Below are 23,905 nucleotides of genomic sequence, written 5' to 3' on the forward strand. Positions count from 1 at the left end.
TCCATCTAGCTTGTGAGTGATCCAGTTCAACAGTATCATCCTAAGGATCTGTTTTCTAGGCCCACTCCTGGTATAAACAGTCTTAGCTTGGATTCTCCTTAAAAGCAAGAGCCGGAGAAAACAACTCTAGGTAGTTCATCTGGGTGGTAACACCAGGGAGCAGGGGTGAGGGACTGGGCAGAAGAAAATGTGGAAAGAATAATGTAGGATAAGCTTGCATTATCAGGGTCACTGCTGAGCCCAGCTGGGGCATGATGCTACTCAGAACTTTTTGAGAATTGTGTTGAATGTCTCTTAGAGTTCTCTACCTAAAGGTCTACTGGAAGGAGCAATTATTTGCCAGCTCCTTGTCCCCATTGGTTGTGGGTTAATCTTGGGCACTAACTCCTCTGAACTTCGATGGATATGCATATACTTAGTGGGCTCCCTGTGTCATTTCTGGCTTTGGAGAAGCCCCATAGCATACAGAGAAAGATGTGGGGTATGACACTGACCACATGAGAGAATTGTGGTCTGCTAAGAACTATCCTTCACAGTCGTGACTGGAATCAGAAGTGAGGCTAAGCAGGTGTGGGCAGGGCATCAGAAGCATCTGATACATACAGAGGATACTTTATGTTTTGAAAGTGGACCAAAAAGCATTTATTCACAATGAAGCTACTATTTAGGATCATGAGTCTTGTGGGATTAAATTGTTTATCAAAGAACTGAAAGAGGCCGGGCATGGTGGCTCATGCGTGTAATCCCAGTGCTTTGGGAGGCTGAGGCAGGCAGATTGCTTGAGCTCAGGAGTTTGAAACCAGCCTATGCAATGTGGTGAAACCCCAAAGTCTCTACTAAAAATACAAAAACTAGCTAGATGTGGTGGCTTGTGCCTGTAGTTCCACTACTTGGGAGGCTGAGATGGGAGGATCACTTGGACCCAAGAGATCCAGCCTGCAGTGAGCCACGATTGCATCACTGCACTCCAGCCTCGGCAACAGAATGAGACCCTGTCTCAAAAAGAAAAAAAAAAAAAAAGAGCCGAAAGATATAATTGTTATTCTCCATTTTACATCCTCTTCCTCAAGTAAAACTCTGTGTTATAGAGTGTTTCTTTATCATAAGAAATTCATAGAAGGGATTTTAATCTATTTCATCAACATTTAAAATATTTGAGCCAATATGTTCACTTATTTAATGAATATTTAATATTGGAAATTTGAAAATATAAGCTTAATTTATGAAACCATGCAGTCATTTAAAAGATCTTTTGTAGGTGTTCTATAAGGGATAAGAGTTGATATAAAACACTTTTTGTGAGGTATAGGCATTAATTACTGCTTTTAAATTTCTTTCAGATAACACTTCTGGAGGCGTTAGTGCTTCTGATACATAATTATATATCTTTGCTGTGATTTGTTTCCACTTTGTAAAGGAAGAGAGAAAATATCAATATAGTCCCAAGCTACTCTCTTATTAAACCTCTTCAGCCTTGACAGTTTTTTTTGGGATATCATCTTTATATTGTTTTCTCTCTTTGAGATTGGTAGCTGTGAATTCTTTGTATATTTGATTGCCTTTAGATATCTGTTAAAATGCAAGGAGAGCAAGGAGGATAGCAAAAACTTCATGACATACGATTCATGCTTTGCCTCAGCTTCTGTAGAAAAAGGGGAACAAAAACTAGAGCTGGCCTAGTACTACTGAAGCAATTCTCTCCTAACCCCTTTGATCTGTCACTCACCTTCCCTATCAGCCTTTCTCTGAACTATTCCCAAACTAATAGTCGGAGATCCTGTGAAATTCTGCTAGATGTAATCCCCAATGCTGAATTCTAAAAATTTGGTTCTTTGTGTTTGCACTAGTATCTGAGATAAAATACTGATTTTGTGTATGAACAAGGGGAACCATTGAGATTGTTAAAAGTTTTAACTTACCATGGCTGGCAAGATGACTGAATAGGAACTGCTCCGGTCTGCAGCTCCCAGCGAGACCAACATAGAAGGCGGGTGATTTCTGCATTTCCAACTGAACCTCCGCTGGTGATACCCAGGCAAGCAGAGTCTGGAGTGGACCTCCAGCAAAATCCAGCAGACCTGCAGCAGAGGGTCCTGACTGTTAGAAGGAAAACTAACAAACAGAAAGGAATAGCATCAACATCAACAAAAAGGACATCCACACAAAAACCCCATCTGAAGGTCACCAGCATCAAAGGCCGAAGGTAGATAAATCCATGAAGATGAGGAAAAACCAGCAGAAAAAGGCTGAAAATTCCAAAAACCAGAAGGCCTCTTCTCCTCCAAAGGATCGCAACTCCTCGCCAGCAAAAGAACAAAACTTGATGGAGAATGAGTTTCACGAATTGATAGAAGTAGGCTTCAGAAGGTGGGTAATAGCAAACTCCTCCAAGCTAAAGGAGCATGTTCTAACCCAATGCAAGGAAGCTAAGAACCTTGAAAAAAGGTTAGAGGAATTGCTAACTAGAATAAACAGTTTAGAGAAGAACGTAAATGACCTGATGGAGCTGAAAAACACAGCACGAGAACGTTTTGAAGCATACATAAGTATCAATAGCCAAATCGATCAAGTGGAAGAAAGGATATCAGAGATTGAAGATCAACTTAATGAAATAAAGCGTGAAGACAAGATTAGAGAAAAAAAAATGAAAAGGAATGAACAAAGCCTCCAGAAATATGGGACTATGTGAAAAGACCAAACCTAAGTTTGATTGGTGTACCTGAAAGTGATGGAGAGAATGGAACCGAGTTGGAAAACACTCTTCAGGATATTATCCAGAAGAACTTCCCTAGCCTAGCAAGACAGACCAACATTCAAATTCAGGAAATACAGAGAACACCACAAAGATGCTCCTTGAGAAGAGCAACCCTAAGACACATAATACACAGTCATCAGATTTACCAAGGTTGAAATGAAAGAAAAAAAATTAAGGGCAGCCTGAGAGAAAGATTGGGTTACCCACAAAGGGAAGCTCATCAGACTAACAGTAGATCTCTCTGCACAAACCCTTCAAGCCAGAAGAGTGGGGGCCAATATTCAACATTTTTTTTTTTGAGACGGAGTCTCGCTCTGTGACCCAGGCTGGATTGCAGTGGCATGATCTCGGCTCACTGCAACCTCCGCCTCCCAGGTTCAAGCATTTCTCCTGCCTCAGCCTCCCATGTAGCTGGGACTACAGGTGCTGGCCACCACGCACGGCTGATTTTTGTATTTTTAGTAGAGACAGGGTTTCACCATGTTGGTCAGGCTGGTCTCGATCTCCCGACCTCAGGTGATCTGCCCGCTTCAGCCTCTCAAAGTGCTGGGATTACAGGTGTGAGCCACCATGCCTGGCTAACATTCTTAAAGAAAATAATTTTCAACTCAGAATTTCATATCTAGCCAACCTAAGCTCCATAAGCGAAGGAGAAATAAAATCCTTTACAGACAAGCAAAGGCTGAGAGATTTTGTCACCACCAGGGCTGCCTAACAAGAGCTCCTGAAGGAAGCACTAAATATGGAAAGGAACAACTGATACCAGCCACTGTAGAAACATACCAAATAGTAAAGGCCATTGACATTATGAAGAAACTGCATCAGTAACAGGCAAAATAACCAGCTAGCATCATAATGACAGGATCAAATTCACACATAACAATATTAACCTTAAATGTAAATGGGCTAAATGCCTCAATTAACTGGCAATTGGACTCAATAGACTCAATAGCCTCATAGACTGGCAAATTGGATAAAGAGTCAAGACCCATCAGTGTGAATACACCTGAATACATTCAGGAGACCCATTTCACGTGCAAAGACACACATAGGCTCAAAATAAAGGGATGGAGGAATATTTACCAGCAATTGGACCAAAAAAAAAAAAAAAAAAAGCGGGGGTTGCAATCCTAGTCTCTGATAAAACAGACTTTAAACCAATAAAGATACAAAAAAGACAAAGAAGGGCATTACATAATGGTGAAGGGATCAATGCAACAAGAAGAGTTAACTATTCCAAATGTATATGCAAGCAATACAGGAGCACCTAGATTCATAAAGCAAGTTCTTAGAGACCTACAAAGAGACTTAGATTTCCACACAATAATACTGTGAGACTCTAACACCCCACTGTCAGTATTACACAGATCAACGAGACAGAAAATTAACAAGGATATTCAGGACTTGAACTCAGCTCTGGACCAAGTGGACCTAATAGACATCTACAGAACTCTCCACCCCAAATCAACAGAATATACATTCTTCTCAGCACCACATAACACTTATTCTAAAGTTGACCACAAAATTGGAAGTAAAGCACTCCTCAGCAAATGCAAAAGAATGGAAATCATAACAAACAGTCTCTCAGACCACATTGCAATCAAATTAGAACTCAGGATTAAGAAACTCAGTCAAAACCGCACAACTACATGGAAACTGAACAACCTGCTCCTGAATGACTACTGGGTAAATAACAAAATTAAGGCAGAAATAAATAAGTTCTTTGAAACCAATGAGAACAAAGACACAAAGTACCAGAATCTCTGGGACACAACAAAAGCAGTGGTTAGAGGGAAATTTATAGCACTAAAGGCCCACAAGAGAAAGTGGGAAAGACCTAAAATTGACACCCTAACATCACAATTAAAAGAACTAGAGAAGCAAGAGCAAACAAATTCAAAAGCTAGCAGAAGACAAGAAATAACTTAAGATCAGAGCAGAACTGAAGGAGATAGAGACACAAAAAACCCTTCAAAAAATCAATGAATCCAGGAACTGTTTTTTTTTTGAAAAGATTAACAAAATAGACCACTAGCCAGACTAATAAAGAAGAACAAAGAGAAGAATGAAATAGAAAAAATAAAAAATGATAAAGGGGTTATCACCACTGATCCCACAGAAATACAAACTACCATCAGAGAATACTATAAACACCTCTATGCAAATAAACTAGAAAATCTAGAAGAAATGGATAAATTCCTGGACACATACACCCTCCCAAGACAAAACCAGGAAGAAGTTGAATCCCTGAATAGACCAATAACAAGTTCTGAAATTGAGGCAGTAATTAATAGCCTACTAACCAAAAAAAGCCCAGGACCAGATGTATTCACAGCCGAATTCTACCAGAGGTACAAAGAGGAGCTGGTACCATTCCTTCTGAAACTATTCCAAACAATAGACAAACAGGGACTCCTCCCTAACTCATTTTATGAGGCCAGCATCATCCTGATACCTAAACCTGGCAGAGATACAACAAAAAAAGAAAATTTCAGGCCAATATCCCTGATGAACATCGATGTGAAAATCCTCAATAAAATGCAAACCAAATCCAGCAGCACATCAAAAACTTATCCACCACAATCAAGTGGGCTTCATCCCTGGGATGCAAGGCTTGTTCAACATATGCAAATCAATAAATGTAATCCATCCCATAAACAGAACCAACTACAAAAACCACATCATTATCTCAACAGATGCAGAAAAGGCCTTCGATAAAATTCAACACCCCTTCATGCTAAAAACCTTCAGTAAACTAGGTATTGATGGAATGTATCTCAAAATAGTAAGAGATATTTATGATAAACCCACAGTCAGTATCATTCTGAATGGGCAAAAGCTGGAAGCATTTCCTTTGAAAACCAGCACAAGACAAGAATGCCCTCTCTCACCACTATTCAACATAGTATTGGGTGTTCTGACCAGGGCAATCAGGCAAGAGAAGAAATAAATTGTATTCACATAGGAAAAGAGGAAGTCAAATTGTGTCTGTTTGCAGATGACATGATTGAATATTTAGAAAACCCCATTGTCTCAGTCCCAAATCTCCTTAAGCTGATAAGCAACTTCAGCAAAGTCTCAGGATGCAAAATTAATGTGCAAAAATCACAAGCATTTCTATACACCAATAATAGACAGAAAGCCAAATCATGAGTGAACTCCCTTTTACAATTGCTACAAATTGAATAAAATACCTAGGAATACAACTTACAAGGGATGTGTGAGGACCTCTTCAAGGAGAACTATAAACCATTGCTCAAGGAAATAAAAGAGGACACAAACAAATGGAAAAACATTCCATGCTCGTGGGTTGGAAGAATCAATATTGTGAAAGTGGCCATACTGCCCAAAGTAATTTATAGATTTAATGCTATCCCCATCAAGCTACCATTGACTTTCTTCATAGAATTAGAAAAAACTACTTTAAATTTCATATGGAACCAAAAAAGAGCCTGTATAGCCTAGACAATCCTAAGCAAAAAGAACAAAGCTGGAGGCATCACGCTACCTGACTTCAAACTATACCACAAGGCTACAGTAACCAAAGCAACATGGTACTGATACCAAAACAGATATATAGACCAATGGAACAGAACAGAGGCCTCAGAAATAATGCCACAAATCTACAACCATCTGATCGTTGACAAACCTGACAAAAACAAGCAATGGGGAAAGGATTCCCTATTTAATAAATGGTGTTGGGAAAACTGGCTAGCTACATGCAGAAAACTGAAACTGGACCTCGTTCTTACACCTTATACAAAAACTAACTCAAGATGGATTAAAGGCTTAAATATAAAATCTAAAACCATAAAAACCCTAGAAAAAAACCTAGGCAATACCATTCAGGACATAGGCATGAGCAAAGTCTTCATGACTAAAACTCCAAAAGCAACGGCAACAGAAGCCAAAATAGACAAATGAGATCTAATTAAACCAAAGAGCTTCTGCATAGCAAAAGAAACTATCTTCAGAGGGAACAGGCAACCTACAGAATAGGAGAACATTTTTGCAATCTATCCATCTGGCAAAGGGCTAATATCCAGAATCTACAAGGAATTTAAAGAAATTTACAAGAAAAAAACAAACAACCCCAACAAAAAGTGGGCAAAGGATATGAACAGACACTTCTCAAAAGAAGACATTTATTGGCCAACAAACATGAAAAAAGCTCATCATCACTGGTTGTTAGAGAAATACAAATCAAAACCATGGTGAGATACTGTCTCATGCCAGTTAGACTGGCGATCATTAAAAAATCAGGAAACAACAGATGCTGGAGTGGATGTGGAGAAATAGGAATGCTTTTACACTGTTGGTGGGAGTGTAAATTAGTTCAACCATTGTGGAAGACAGTGTGGCAATTCCTCAAGGATCTAGAACCAGAAATACCATTTGACCCAGCAATCCTATTACTGGGTATATACCTAAAGGATTATAAATCATTCTACTATAAAGACACATGCACACATATGTTTATTGCAGCGCTATTCACAATAGCAAAGACTTGGAACTAACCCAAATGCCCATCAATGATAGATGGATAAAGAAAATGTGGCACATACACACCATGGAATACTATGCAGCCATAAAAAAGGATGGGTTCATGTTTTTTGCAGGGACATGGATGAAGCTGGAAACCATCGTTGTCAGCAAACTAACACAGGAACAGAAAACCAAACACTGCATGTTCTCACTCATAAGTAGGAGTTGAACAATGAGAATACACAGACACAGGGAGGGGAACATCACACACTGGGGCCTGTTGAGGGGTGGGGGCTAGGGGAGGGAGAGCATTAGGAGAAATACCTAATGTAGATAATGGGTTGGTGGGTGCAGCAAACCACCATGGCACGTATATACCTATGTAACAAACCCACATGTTCTGCACATGTATCCTAGAACTTAAAGTATTAAAAAAAGTTGTAACTTATTTAAATTCATTATCAACAATCATAATTAGAAAGGATCATGGTCTAGTTTTTCCTTATTTTTGAATCAGTGGTATTAGGCCCTTTTTAGGGATAGCTGAAAATCTCTGATATTTATTTGCTGTTGCATAACTTCTGAGACATAAATTCTTGGTTTACTCATGATAATTGTTAATATACCTATATTTGATAACATGAATTGATTTTAATAATGAAACCTTAAACTCTTATTTTTGTATTAGTAAAAAGAGTAGCATTCCCAAACAAGGATCATTCATATCCAGAGTACCTTATAGTAAAGGTCCTGCTTATCCAGCTGATTAGCTTCAGTCAATTAAGTTACCCACTCTTAAGGTTATATGAAAAGTGATCTTACAACTCAGAACATTGTAAGCATTTGCATGTATTATTTGAAAAGAACTAAATCTGCATTTTTAAAAAATACCTGCCTGAAACTTTTTTACCTGTGTAGATACTAATGTTTGCAATATACAGCCCAGCCAGTCCCACTTCCCAGGCAGATTGGTCTTTCAGATGGAACCTGTAATTTTAGTCCCATATCTGGTGGGGCTAAAATGTCCTTTGAATCACAGCCCCTGTTCTAATTCTCAATGTTTATTCAATCTATGTAACTAGGCTTCTGCCAGTGCACTTGGCTAGGGCTCTAACTCCTTGTCTAATTCTTGCCAGTTTCCACATGAACCACCTGAAATAGGGAATCATCACACCGTAACATAGAGTAACAGTTCAAAGAAGGGATTCCTGCTACAGTGTCCTACTAGATAGATGGTTCTCGGACATTGTAACTGTTCCTAATTAAATAAAAGTTTCTATGTCCTTTTATGTGCCAAGCCATTTTGATTAGCTGCTTTCAAGGTCTCCTGGGGGGTTCAGCCCTATCATTTGGTCAGTTCTCCTCATTTGGTCAGTTCTCCTAGTCTTATTCTTGCATGGCTGCTAATTATTACTTGATCCCTTCTTGTTCTTGCACTGTTCATTGCTAAAATTGAGGTGGAGCTTGTGTAAAATGCAATATGAACTGTATACCATTATCCAAGTCATTAACATGATTAAAAATAGCTACCATTTATTGAAAACTATGTATAACTCAAATGTCTGAGATTCAACATCTGGTTTCTAAAATAAGGTTATATATTCTTTTAAATATGTGAATTCCAATAGCTTAAGTTTCTACTGTCCAAGTGCCAGAAATTAGCCCTTTAAAGTGTTTCTTGGCTATTTCTGAGTCATCCCAAGAGCTCTCTCAATTGTGCTCAGGAAGAGGACTGTATTAGTCTGCTTTCATGCTGCTGATCAAGACATACCAGAAACTGGGCAATTTACAAAAGAAAGAGGTTTATTGTACTTCCAGCTCCATATGGCTGGGGAGGCCTCACCATCATGGTGGAAGGTGAAAGACATGTCTCACATGGTGGCAGATAAGAGAAGAGAACTTGTGCAGGGAAACTCTCCTTTTTAAAACCATCATATCTCATGAGACTTATTCGCTGAGAATAGCATGGGAAAGACCTGTCCCCATGATTCAGTTACCTCTCACCGAATCCCTCCCACAATATGTGGGAATTCAAGATGAGATTTGGGTGGGGAAACAGTCAAACCATATTATTTCACCCCTGGCCCCTCTCAAATCTCAGGTCCTCACATTTCAAAGCCAGTCATGTCTTCTCAACAGTCCCCCGAAGTCTTAACTCATTTCAGCATTAACTCAAAAGTCCACAGTCAAAAGTCTCATCTGAGATAAGGCAAGTCCCTTCTACCTATGAGCCTGTAAAATCAAAAGCAAGTTAGTTACTCCCTAGCTACGATGGGGGTACAGGCATTGGGTAAATACAGCCATTCCAAATGGGAGAAATTGGCCAAAACAAAGGGGCTACAGGCCCCACACAAGTCTGAATGCCAGTAAGGCAGTCAAATCTTAAAGCTCCAAAATGATCTCCTTTGACTCCATGTCTTGCATCCAGGTCACAGTGATGCAAGAGGTAGGTTCCCATAGTCTTGGGCAGCTCTGCCTCTGTGGCTTTGCAGGGTACAGCTTCCCTCCTGGCTTCTTTCATGGTCTGGCATTGAGTGTCTGTGGCTTTTCCAGGTGCATGGATGGTGCAAGCTGTTGGTGGATCTACCATTCTGGGGTCTGGAGGATGGTGGCCCTCTTCTCACAGCTTCACTATGCAGTGTCCCAGTAGGGACTCTGTGTGGGGGCTCCAGTCCCACATTTCCCTTCTTCACTGCCCTAGCAGAGGTTCTCCATGAGAGCCCTGCCCCTGCAGCAAACTTCTGCCTGGTGGACATTTAGGTATTTCCATACATCTTCTGAAATCTAGGCAGAGGTTCCCAAACCTCAATTCTTTTTTTTTTTTTAAATTTTACTTTAACTTCTGGGATACATGTGCAGAACATGAGGGTTTGTTACATAGGTATACATGTGCCATGGTGGTTTGCTGCACCTATCAACCCGTCATCTAGGTTTTAAGTCCCTCATGCGTTAGGTATTTGTCTTAATGCTCTCCATCCCCTTTCCTCCCATCCCCCGACAGGCACCAGCATGTGATGTTCCCTTCCGTATGTCCATTTATTTTCATTGTTCAACTCCCACTTATGAGTGAGAATATGCAGTTTGGTTTTCTGTTCCTGTGTTAGTTTGCTGACAACGATGGTTTCCAGCTTCATCCATGTCCCTGCAAAGGACATGAACTCATTCTTTTTTTATGGCTACATAGTATTCCATGGTGTATATGTGCCATATTTTCTTTATCCAGTCTATCATTGATGGGCATTTGGGTTGGTTCCAAGTCTTTGCTATTGTGAATAGCGCTGCAATAAACATATGTGTGCATGTGTCTTTATAGTAGAATGACTTATAATCCTTTGGGTATATACCCAGTAATGGGATTGCTGGGTCAAATGGTATTTCTGGTTCTAGATCCTTGAGGAATCACCACACTGTCTTCCACAATGGTTGAACTAATTTACACTCCCACCAACAGTGTAAAAGCATTCCTATTTCTCCACATGCTCTCCAGCATCTGTTGTTTCCTGACTTTTTAATGATGGCCACTCTAACTGGCATGAGATGTTATCTCATCGTGGTTTTGATTTGCATTTCTCTAACGACCAGCGATGATGAGTTTTTTTCATTTGTTTGTTTGCTGCATAAATATCTTCTTTTGAGAAGTGTCTGTTCATATCCTTCATCCACTTTTTGATGGAGTTGTTTTTTTCTTGTACATTTCTTTAAGTTCCTTGTAGATTCTGGATATTAGCTCTTTGTCAGATGGATAGATTGCAAAAATGTTCCCCTATTCTGTAGGTTGTCTGTTCCCTCTGAAGATAGTTTCTTTTGCTATGCAGAAGCTCTTTAGTTTAATTAGATCAATTTATCAATTTTGGCTTTTGTTCCAGTGGCTTTTGGTGTTTTAGTCATGAAGACTTTGCTCATGCCTATGTCCTGAATGGTATTGCCTAGGTTTTTTTCTAGGGTTTTTATGGTTTTAGGTTTTACAATTAAGTCTTTAATCCATCTTGAATTAGTTTTTGTATAAGGTGTAAGGACGAGGTCCAGTTTCAGTTTTCTGCATATGGCTAGCCAGTTTTCCCAACATCATTTATTAAATAGGGAATCGTTTCACCATTGCTTGTTTTTGTCAGGTCCCAAACCTCAATTCTTGACTTCTCTGCACTTGCAGGCTCAACACCAGGTGGAAGCTGCCAAGGCTTGGGACTTGCACCCTCTGAAGCCATGGCTGGAGCTCTATTTTGGCCCCTTTCAGCCACGGCTGGAGCAGCTGGGACACAAGGCACCATGTCCCTAGGCTGCACACAGCACGGGGACCCTGGGCCCAGCCCAGGAAACCATTCTTTCCTTCTAGGCCTCTGGGCCTGTGATGGGAGGGGCTGCCGTGGAGACCTCTGATATGCCTTGGAGACATATTCCCCATTGTCTTGGGGCTTAACACTTGGCTCATTATTTATGCAAATTTCTGCAGCCGGCTTGGATTTCTCCTCAGAAAATGGGGTTTTCTTTTCTATCATATTGTCAGGCTAAAATTTTCCAAGCTTTTGTGCTTTGCTTCCCTTTTAAAACTGAATGCCTTTAACAGTACCCAAGTCATATATTGAAAGCTTTGATGCTTAGAAATTTCTTCTGCCAGATACCCTAAATCATCTGTCTCAAGTTCAAAGTTCCACACATCTTTAGGGAAGGGGCAAAATGCCTCCAGTTTCTTTGCTAAAATGTAACAAGAGTCACCTTTTCTCCAGTTCCCATCTCCATCTGAGACCACCTCAGACTGGATTTCATTGTCCATATCATTATCATCATTTTGGTCAAAGTCATTCAACAAGTCTCTAGGGAGTTCCAAACTTTCCCTTATTTTTCTCTCTTCTTCTGAGCCCTCCAAACTGTTCCATCTTCTGCCTATTACCCAGTTCCAGTCGCTTCCACATTTTTGGGTATCTTTTCAGTAATGCTGCACTCTACTGGTACCAATTTACTGTATTAGTCCACTTTTACACTGCTGATAAAGACATACCCAATACTGGGTGATTTGCAAAAGAAAGAGGTTTATTGGACTTACAGTTCCATATGGCTGGGAGGCCTCACAATCATGGTGGAAGGTGAGGCATGTCTCACATGGTGGCAGACAAGAGAAAAGAACTTGTGCAGGGAAACTCCCCTTTTTAAAACCATCAGATCTCATTAGACTTATTAACTGTCATGAGAACAGCACTGGAAAGACCTGCCCCCATGATTCAATTACCTCCCACTGGGTCCCTCCCACAACACGTGGGAATTCAAGATGAGATTTGGGTGGGGACACAGCCAAACTATATCAAGGTCCACTATATTTTTCTGTTTTGGATGCCTTGCCCTGCTGCTTTGGATCCTGTTCTCCAGGTCACTATTCCATCCCAGCCAGGACACAGATTCTTTCCTTAATTTTCCATAGAATAGCATTTTAACTAGACTTTCCAGAAAAAGGCAAGATAAAGAAAAGACAATACAGATAATGGTTTACAACAGTAACTGTGGCTATACCCAGTACCCTTTGGTCCAAGTTCTGGGCCATTTTCAAGGTATCCTTGAAAAGTGTTCTTCTGAATTGTTTCTATCTACCACTGTTGTGGACATGCCACTGTGTGATACTCTCTAGTTTGTCTCTTCCATCTGGAGCCTAGGCCCCCAAAACTGTGGGGCTTCAGAGAGAAAAGGGACGTTCTCCCCTTTTTAGCTAAAATCCTGGGTTTCTAGCTCTCTTTCCTGTTACAGAGTTAACTTCTCCCTCAGAATAAGTAACAATGGGGATATCCATTCTCTCCAGGATTAATCTCATTCCTTCACTATAGGATATGGTCTGGTCCTGTGAGTACCACCCATCTCCTCTTATCGTCCAGGCAATTGCTATAGCTGTCTTTAATGCATTCCTAGAAATCTGAATTATTGTCTTAACATCATGTTTGGGACTTAAATAGTCCATTCCAGGTTGTGCTATGCCAGTCTGGATGGGGCTGTTTACAGAATTTATCTTCTTTCCTTCCTTTATCTCTCTCCCTTCCTACTTCCCCTCTGTCCCCCTCCTCTTCTTCCCTTTCTTCCTATCCTTTTTCATTTTAGTCTTGGGGCCTTTGTAAACATGCAGTGTTCTATAGCAATGCTTCTTCTCAAGTTTCTTTTCTTCCTTCCACTGCAGAGGCAGTTTTGGTTGTCACAGTAGTTGCGGGACACACCTGGCATTTAATTTGCTGGGGCCTGTTAAAAAGAAAACTATTAACAAGTGATATTTGTTAAAGCTTAATAAAGAAGAATTTATTTAGGACTATCACAGTATAGGGACCACTGCAATAGGTCTTGTGGTAGAGGAGAGAGATTGTGCTCAACTCTCAATACAGCATGGGCAAGTGAGAATTTATAGTGAGTGACCAGAGTGGGGTCACTGAAAATTGCCAGGAAGAAACATCAGGGGTAAGAGGGGTTCTGGGTAAACCAATCTAACTAGATTCTTGCTGAAGACAGGCCAAGGTGATCAGATATCACCTGGGGAATGGTGGTGGATGAGGAACCCAATCAAGGGAGATCAGATATGGAGCGGGAGGGTTGGGGGGAGGGGTGATTCTTGCTAAACTGACTTAGCAGGGCTGTTGATGAAAACTAGATTTTTCAAGGAAGTACATAAATGGGCCTAGATGAAGTTTCAGAAGGTCAACTACAGTTTTGTCAAGCAAGGAATCTTTGTCAGTCCAAAGAAACTTAGAGGGTTTACAGTGTGTGGAACTCTTCTCTACAATGAATTGTCCCCACATCCCATGCAACTTTCTAATTTCCCAGTGGACATTCATGTATGTTCTGCTTATAATTTTCTAAGCCTTGAACCTAACTCTGGTTTTACTTACAAACACGTAGTATTTTTTGGCACAGTTTTAATATATACTGAATTTCTAGGAATGCAACCATTTAGGTATATCAAAGGAAGATTGTTTTTATTTTGTTCTGTATTATATCAAGAGTTGTGCACTATTATAGAAAAATCATGTCACTACTGAAATGCTGCTTGTGGTATTTGAATTGACAATACAACAATGCATCCTTATCTATCTACATTTGTAGCTGCCACATTCATAGTGATTCTGTGCATAAGGGGAAGAGTGACTGTTTTCCAGTGCAAGTGTGCCTGATCATTTATATAATGAAATGCAAATATATAATTTATGTGAATACATACATATATATAAGATATATATAAAATATATTTTTAATGAGTTAGTATAGTCAGTATGTAGTTAGTAACTATAAATTTCATTTCAGGATATTAAAAAGGAACATTGGAAAATATTTGTTTTATAAAGATGGGTTCAAGGACTATGTAAATTCATACAGGAAAAATAAACTGTTCTCTTTAAGAAACAATAAAACTCTACAGAGACATAGCTCACTGAATTTCTCTGAGTGAAACAACTACAATTATTTCCTTCATGACATTTAGGTAAGACTTGCTTTACATTTGCACAAACAAAATCTACTGTCTTTGTTTTCTCAGAACAGAGACAGAACTTTTGAGATTAGAGTTGCAAAGACAGGACAATTTCTTTAACATTTTAAAAGCTGTATTATTTTTAAAATTAAGTGTGTTAATGCTTCAGAAGTGGTATAATACAGCCCTTTTCAAATAATTTGAAATAAGAAGGTTCAATGATAGTAAATGTTAATTTCATTCTGGGTGTTCTGTATCTCTGAAAATGATTGTGATTTTCAAAGCTGCAGAAGCAAGTTGTTTTTAGAACCATCAATACAAGATGGTCTGGTTTATGAATATATTCAAGGGATTGAGAGGATGATTAATTGATAAAAGAAATGTCACCTGAAAGGTGTGGGCTGGGAATTCTCATTAAAGAGTTGAGAAAGAAGTAACCAAGTAATCAATGAACTAAAGCAGACATGATTGACTGTAATTACTCTGCTTGTTAAGGTTATTGACTAACAGCAAGAGGGGCTGTCAAAACTGAAGCATGGTGCCTTGGGAAAATTAAATGAGAGAAATTAATGAGAAAAACATTCATTTTAGCCCTTCTATTATTACCAAGGCAACAAAGCTAATGTGTCACCTTCAGTAGTTTGTTCTGAAATAGTTAAAATGAGACTGAAAACATTAGCACTAAATTCACCCTGACTGGCATCTAAATGTGATATTTGGGTTTACACAAAGTGAAATACAGGTAGGGAGAGAAATTAGGTGGTAACTATAATACATAAAGACAACAAGCAAGGCATAACTCTAGTTTGTGTAAGGTAAGGTAGCATTAATAGTTGTAAAGATGGAGATAAGGCAATGGATTTGAAGGCTATTGGAGAAATAAAATTAATAGAATACCAATCTCTGATGAAGCTGACATCTTTCATTTCGTATCAAGGTGAATGTAACTTTCACCAGGAAATTTTCCTTGATTATCCCCTCCTCCTGGAGCTATCCCTACCTCCTTTTAATTCCTATAGCTATTGATGCTTACCTTGTATTATAGTTAATTTGCATATGCCATACAGTAATGGACACTGCCACTGCCCCTAGCTTTTATCCCAATGGTGAAGACAGAATAAGTAAACAAATAAAAAAAATGCAAGGTTGTGATAAGTGACTGGGAACAGTGAGATAAAAAATAGTAAGGAAAGACCTCTATGAGAAGGTGAAGGATTATATCAAAGATGAAAATGAGCCAGACGTGTAAATAGCTGGGAGCAAATGGTTACAGGCAAAGGAACAGCAAGTGCAATTGCCCTAGGGGAATATGGCTGGTTATTTTATAAATAGAGAGTATATCTGGAGTCAGTATATTAGAGGGGAGAGTGTTTTGAGTCGAGGGGAAAGAATGTTGTGAGTTGAGGTGAAAGAGGTTGACAACAGCCAGATCATGCAGGGCCTTGTAGATTTGGTAAAGAATTTGGATTTTCTGCTATGAGTAATAGGAAGCCTTTGGATAATTTTAAGCAGGAGAATAACATGAGCTGAACTTCTAAGTTCTGAAAAATCACTTAGAAGCTATGTAGAGAATGGCTACCAATGTTGGAATGGTCAGGGTAGGAGAGCTAGAGAAATGTGGACATGTTAAAGACAGATTTTGTAAGTAGGATCAGTGGGAATTCTGGATGGTAATGAGGGAAAAGAATGAATGAAGGATGACTCCTAGGCTTTGGCTTATGCAGTAATTGGGTGATGGTACCAATTATTGGGATATGAATGACAGAGAAAAATAGGTTTGAGAGACAAAATCAAGAACTTCTTTTTGGGACATATCAAGTTTGAAGTGTGTATTGTTTATTCAAATGGACAAGGCAGTTTGGATATATTGCTATGGGGGTCATGAGAGAGGTCTGGACTAGGATACAAAGTTGGGAACCATTAGCATATGGATGTGTAACTGGTTTGAGTGAACTAGCTTGTTTTCTTCTATCTGTATCTCCCTTTGCTCTGTTGCCTCTCCCTTTCCTATTCCTTAATGACACATCAGGTAGGTGCCTGCTATTTTTAGTTCTTTAAAGGCCTGCTTGTCCAATTTAACACTTCCATTTCATTCTAATTTAAATCTCCCTCCCTTTCCCCCAGCACTGACCAGATGTCCTCCCAAGGGACTTGGAATGGGGAAAGAGTTTTTTTTCATCACTTCTGCTCTGGTATCGTCAAGAGGAGAGGAAGTAGTTGGCCTTGTTCCCCTAACTTTTCAAGTCCACTAACTTTTCCTCTAATATTATGGCTAGTATAACTGAGTACCTCCATTTTTCTAAAAGATTATTTATTTTTTTCTTTCTTCTTTTTTCTTTCCTCCTTTCTCCCACTTCCTACTTAGCTCTTTAGAAATGCAATTATAACCTTTTACCTCCTCTTCACCAGACAATCCCTGCAGGGTGAGTTAATCCAACTATGTGCTTACAAGCTCCAGAGCCCAACTCTCTCCCACCAGGAGACTGTTTTGAGAGAAGACAGACAGTTAATCTACACCTCAAAGTATGCCTGCTACAAAACTCGTTCCTAACTGGAGAGTTTCGGCTATTTTTACAAGCTGGTTCTGCCCACAGAGACACTAATGGTTACCAGCTTGACTGCCCAGTAGATAAGGCACCAAAGCAAGTTATGCAGACCCCCATCTGCATTTCCCTCCCCTGCATGCCATTCATGCCAAGACCCCTTTTAAAAGCACCTGCTTTCTGCTTCAAAAGTGAAGCAGCACCCTTAAAGGCAGAAGTCTGCACTTCTTCCCCTAAGCCAGCTTTGGAATAAAAAGTCACCTTCTTTATACCAGACTTCGCTCTTGTTAATTGGACTCTGCAAGCTGTGGGCAACTGAACCTGCATTTCGGTTACACTAGGTAGGAGAGGGCATAGGAGAGGAAGAGCATGTAGCTCTTTTCTTAACTGCTTCTTAGTAATCCCTGAGTGAGATGTCTATCCTCAAATACTGGAAATTCCTTAGCATGTACCTGGGTGGCTTCATTTTCTTTCATTTTGAGCCATAGTCACCAATTATTGGCAACAGGAAAAGTCCCACTCAACATCCTATCTCATTTAAAGATCTCATTTAAAGCCATAGGTTGGGATGTGATATTCCCTCAGGTGACAGAATGGTTTGGCCACCTGGAGGCTGTTGATAGACTTTAAAATGGCCCTTTTGGGAGTGAAGGGGAAAGAAATCATCTTAGTGGGTTGTGAAGTGAGAGGTAAAAACATAGGGGTGGTGGACAACTCATTTGGGAAGTATTATGATGAAGGCACAGAGAACTAAGTAGCAACCGCAGGGAGTTGTAGGGTAAAAGTATGTTTTGTTTGTTTGAAAATTTTCAGGTAGAAGTCCTGTGGCATATTTTAGCACTGATCGTTGGAGAAGGGGTGATAAGGCAGTGTGTGAGGTGATCGTGAAGGAGCAGAGTCCTTGAGAAGGTGAGGGAAGAAGGGATCCAGCGCACAAGAGAGATTAGCCTTTGGTAAGAGCAAGAGGACTTCTTGCATTTTAATAGGAGGGAGGGTAGAGAAGACGAGGCTCGGTGTTGGTGGGTTTATAGATTTGATGATGGAAAGATGTGAAACATCTTCCAGATGGCTTCTGTTCTTCTTAGTGAGGCAGGAGAGTTGGTTAGCTGCTAACAGTAAGGATGGTTGGGAAGGGAGAGTGAGAAACACTTTTTTTTGTATTAATAGTACATAAGACCTTCAAATCAGGGGCAGATTCATTTAGATTCACCTAAAATACCTGAAAAGGTGCCAGAACTATTTATCACATATTTTTGAAAAAGAGATTTTAATTATTACAAACAGGGATTATTCCTAGCTTTAAATCTCATTTTAGAAAGGTGTTATAGCTGTTCAGAAAATTACATACTTTTAAAGCCCCAACCTGAAATTGCCAGTATTTTGAGATATTATGTACAGATGAAATGGACTTATGGTTCATGCAAAAGTGATTTTCATTCTATAAGAGATTTTATTGACAAGAAGAAACTACTCCATTCTGACTAAAGAACATATTGCACCCTGGAGGATTTATTTTCCAAGAGGGGCTACTGACAGGGATAGAATTATCTTCCTTTTGGAGGCCTCCCTTCTCTCCTGTAATCTGGCTGGCTCCTAACACAGGGCTCTGCATCAAGGGGCTTCTCAGTACATCCAATTGAATGACTTTGTTTGGGGCCGGTCCTGATGCCTAGAACTAAAAAACTCACTTTTGATTACCTCGGGAGAATTGCTAGTAATGGCCCTGATTTATTCTCTTTCTTTTCTCTCTCTCTCTCTCTTTTTTTTTCCAGCTCTTCTACCCTCAATGTTTGATTGCTTGCAAGAGGCATGTGAGCCAAAATTTTAAAGTTTGCAAAGTACAAAGAAAGGAAACAAGTAAATAGGGAAGGAGAATAAATACTGAACAAGACTGGGCAAGGTGACAAGAAAGAATTACTGTGAAAATCTGGAAGAGGGCCAGGATGCAAAATGCAGGGGCTGTGTAGTTTACAGGAACTATTTAGCCTCCAGCATGCCTCAGCGATCACACAGAGAAAGCAAGATTTCTCTGCTTTTGTCTCCTACCCTATAGTTAGCTATGGAAATTTGACATAGGTGATATGTGTTTTCTGTCAGCAAACTGATACAAATACAGAGGACCATGGGGCCTGTGATCAACAAATCCAACGTGATTTGAATTGCTAGGAGGGGACCTCTTGTGGCTATAGTGGGAAATACTTCAGCTAAATACTGCCTTGGAGGCTGCAGATATTTTTATGAAGGAATTAAAAAAAAAAACCCCACTATAAAAGCTCTTTAAAATTACATTTCAGATATTTATAATATTTAATTGTTTTGATAACACCAAATTCTGTAAGAAGGTTTTATCTGTATTGCATCTCTGAAGAGTTCAGTGTAATTTAAAGCTCTTCAGCTTTTATCCATTTAATTCACATATCCTCTGAAAAGCAAATAAAAAGAATAAGAGTTCTCATCTACATTTTGTAGGTGGAAAGGAGAGGTACAGGGCAGGTAAGTAACTTATTGTGGTTTCACAGCAGGACAAGCTAGGCTTATGATAGAATTTGGATATCTCATCTTGGGCTGAATTCAACAGTCCTGGTTTGGAAAACATTCATTATTAAAGCTCTAAAACAAAACCTACTATTTTGCAAGTGTCAAGTGATTTCTTTATTCAAGAAAAGATGGATTGAGAGACATAAAACTTACTCTTTGTTTCACTGTGAAAAGAGGCTATTCCTAGATTCTCCAGGGGGAAAAAGCTGCTTTAAAAAAATCTGGGGAGGATAGCATGTTAGCAACTAAGAATCTTTAGATAAATGTATTGTCAATTATGCCCATTTTAAAGGTAGCTACATAAAAATACAGTTGTTTTGAAGGCTATCCTGAAAATCATATAAAATGAACTCCTTTCATAGTTGATTCTCTGACAGTTCCCAGACCCTGCCTTTCCTCTTGGCTCCCTGAAATTTGTGCTAAGAGTATCTGGAGAGCTAATAAATAAATGCTTTCTTTTTATTTTGAATTCAGCCTTTTAAGAACAGGACTGCCAAAACTCAAACAAGTAGTTCATATTTTAGTTAGCACCTCTTGTTTTAGAAGCTATTAGAAGAAAGTCAGAAAAATGGTAATGTCCAAGGAAATGCCACAGAAGTTCGAGTGGGATGTCAAGGAATTGATGAAATGATAAAGATTGTTTCAGTGAATGTGAAGATATTGAGGGAGAAGATATCAAAAAAAGGGAAAAGGAAATGTGAAGAAGAATAGTCATAGAAAAAAGAAATTTTGGTGGAGAAGACTGTTTTTTTGGTGGCTTAAATTTAATAATGGGTTTACCTATGGAGTTTTTGGTAAATCTTCAGTTTAGATTCTTTCCTGATAATGATGTGGTTCCTCATAAATACTGGAAGGAGAGAGTGTGATGCTTGGTACAAGGGATGAGACAGGTAATATTTCGGAAGAAGAAAAATACGATCTCAGATGTGACACATGGCCTTGATGCTGGACTCCTGTTTTCCCTGCTTTATCATTTTTCACTTTCAATAATTCCAGCCTTTGGCTTTAATTAGATAGAAGAGATTCTTCTTTTGGAAAAGAACTAGAGAAATGCAAATCTAACTTATTCAGAGCTATGTTTGTAGGTCTCTAGGCAAAGTATGTGTCTGGCCTTTTTCAACAAAGTATTTTCAGTAACAAGTTGTCAGTGAGGTCAGTGACTAGCGGTTCAGGATTAGATACCACCCACCCTGGCTTGTAACCTCCCCTTTCTTTCTTATCCTGGTTGAACAACGCTCAGCTAAATTGACTGCCCCACTGTCATCTGCCTCTCAGTTTGGTACTCTGTAACTCTGTGACCACCAAGAAGCCTTTTTCCGCCCCCCACAAAGCTCTTTTTGGAAAATTCCCTACGGGAGCTGAATTTTAAGCCCATTTACTTTATAGGAAGAAACAGAAAGGTAAGAGTCAAGTTTGTAAAGAGAAGAGCTGAACTTCAGCGAATTCTCATTTCTGCATTGAATTCCTGGGTCTTAGTTATAATCATAGGTTTAAAATGTGGGGTTTTCTTCTGAATTGAGGAAGATCACATTATTATATGAAATAGGAATGTTTTGACTAGTTATGAGAAACGTCGGCTTTCACGCTAATTTTAAAGTTATAAATAACCTTCGAACTATTGCCAGGGGAAGCTGGTAGCCAAGGTCGTGCTTTGCATTCAGAGAGTTTCTGGCTATAAAAAGCCGATTGGATACTGTGCAGGAAAAGATAAGATATGGCCTGGATGCTTGTGCTTTGGCATGGGAGTGGGGAAAAGAAAGCAAAGATGGAATATGTTTGAAGGGATTTTACTATCAACCAAAAGCTAATTCATAGTAAATGGAAGATGTTTCAAGTGAGATAATGGCAAAAAGCATTAATTTCTGAATTTAATGTCTATTTGTTTTATAATTAGAAGGAATATTAGGAGGTTGAAGAATGCTCTCAGAACTGTTTGATGACCAGTTATAGTCAAATGAAAATCACTGTATGGAATGATCATGAGGTGTAATGATCAATCATGTAAAGAAAAGGTCACTATCTAATGGAATCTGAATGATTGTGAGCAGCTGCTCTCAGTTACACGGAAGACAGAAATAAAAGAAATGAGTTCAAATGGAAACAAGAAGAAATTGGGGTTAGACATCAGAAAGTTCATTTACTGTAGAGGTTTTGAGTCACTGATATGTGCCTACTAAGATCTCTGGAGATAACGTGAGAATGCAATGATTTGCTTAAAACGAAGTGGGAAAAGCAGGATTTCAAGTTTGCATTGGTTCTGGGTTTGTGGCTAGTTTTTTAGACAGATTGAAAGCTCAACATATTGATAATAGTTGTGATTTGAAGATTCAGATTATCCATGGTCAGATTTGAATGGCATATTTGAGTGTGCTATTAAAATTTCATTGTCCATTATAAAAAAATTATCTCAGTAGAACCATAGGGCAAGTTTGTTAAATGGAGAAACCTAAAATACAGACAGTATAGACAAAGTTATTCCCATTTGTTACCTCCTACACATAGTCTAAATCTTCCTTTATATTTGAGTAAAGATTGGGATTTTTATGGTAAAACTTTTTTTTTCATTATAAAAGCATTAAATGTTCATCATAGGAATTTTGAAAGCACAGAAAAATATTACCTGTAATTTCATTGATGTGTTTCCTTCTAGTCTTTTTTTTTTCTAGATGGCTTTAAAAATAATTGCAATAATACTATAGATAAAATTTGGAACCTTGCTTTTTCATTTAACCATATACCAAAACATATTCCACAGAATATTCCCTATTCTACAGAGGTGTTATTTTAAATTTGCGTAACGCTTTTTCAAGTGAATGAATATAATTTTATTAATCATTGCTGAACATCTAGATGCTATGGTAAACATCTTTCTGTATTTATTTACTTATGTGTATATGTATGTATGTAGCTATGTTTAAGATAATTTCCTTAATCTCTGTTTCTAAGTATGGAAGTGTTGGATTAGAGAACACTATGTTTGAAGGTAAAAGTTGTGATATTTAAGATGTGTTTTTACTGTTATTCTTTTAAAGCATTGTAAAATTCCTAGTCTACCAAATGATATATTTATTGTCTATGATGTGCAAAACATTGTTATCAGGCTTATAGATACCAAAATACTTAGTGTTTAGAAGCATGAAATCTCTCCTACCTACAAAATTTCCACTTAATAAACTTTTACAGATATAACAAAGCTACATGTCAGAGTTGAAAATACTTCAGCTCTGCCTGAAACCAATAGATAGTATTGTTGATCACTTACGTTACTTTGGACATGAAAATAACAGAATGTATGAGTAACTTTATTAGAAGACCATGTAGACATAGTGATTTATATGACTTTTATGATACAACTGTGACAAAGAAATAGGAATAGGAAGAATAAATTCTTTACTTATTTTGAATCTTTGGAGAAATTAGAAGTATTTGGAGAAAATCTGTAGGCAACAGAATAGAAAGAAAAGGGATAGAGGGCACATGCTAGAGGAGCAATTCAGTATTGGGTTTTTCTATAGGGAAAACATGAGAATGGAATTAGGCGTGGCTGTGGTAGGAGTCAGAGAAGATAAGTTTTAATTCTGTCATTGTTGAGTTTGGGAACCATCATTGTGTAAATAGAGTAGAAGGAAGAAAGCTAAGGAATTAGTGATAAATACAACTAATTATTGGAAGTGGTGACTGGTCCCAAGTAATCAAAGTGGAGAGATTAGAGATATCAATATTACGTGGTGTGAAGTGAGAAGTAGAGTTATGAATTATTAAAGAATATATTCTTCCTGTATTAAAAAAGTTTTTAAATTGTGAAGTTTTATTATTCAGTAATAATATTTAGAGAAAGACCATAGCTACAGAAGGATGGAAGTTTCATTCTCTATTCCCCATGAACTTCTGTTTGCATGTTTCTATTTTTTTTTGGAATAGAAGGGATTAAGATTTAAGAAGAGAAGTTGGCAACCCAAACTGGCCTGAAGAGAAATTATGTGCTTTGTAATGAAGACTTGAAAATAGTGTTTATTTATGGATTATTGGCTCATGGGAATGCTAGTCTAGAGATTTAAAAAGTGTGATTTTCTGATTCTTGTTTGGATACTGGATTTTAAGTAACATGGTACTGCGGGGTGGAACTCCGGAGTTTAGCAAAGTTGCAAATCT

The 23,905-nt window shown here is 38.6% G+C and overlaps 1 protein-coding gene across 1 annotated transcript in view; it reads left to right on the forward strand.

Moving 5' to 3' along the window:
- The first annotated feature begins 21,045 nt into the window (after positions 1-21,045).
- Positions 21,046-23,905, forward strand: part of CTNNA3 (catenin alpha 3) — a 1,765,907-nt gene continuing 1,763,047 nt past the window's right edge. Inside the window, exon 1 of the mRNA XM_054435153.1 lies at positions 21,046-21,153. The gene's annotated coding sequence lies outside the window, so the exon portion shown is untranslated. The remainder of the gene's footprint in view (positions 21,154-23,905) is intronic.

The sequence above is a fragment of the Pongo pygmaeus genome, chromosome 8 (assembly GCF_028885625.2).
Source record: "Pongo pygmaeus isolate AG05252 chromosome 8, NHGRI_mPonPyg2-v2.0_pri, whole genome shotgun sequence".
In the NCBI taxonomy this organism is placed as follows: domain Eukaryota; kingdom Metazoa; phylum Chordata; class Mammalia; order Primates; family Hominidae; genus Pongo; species Pongo pygmaeus.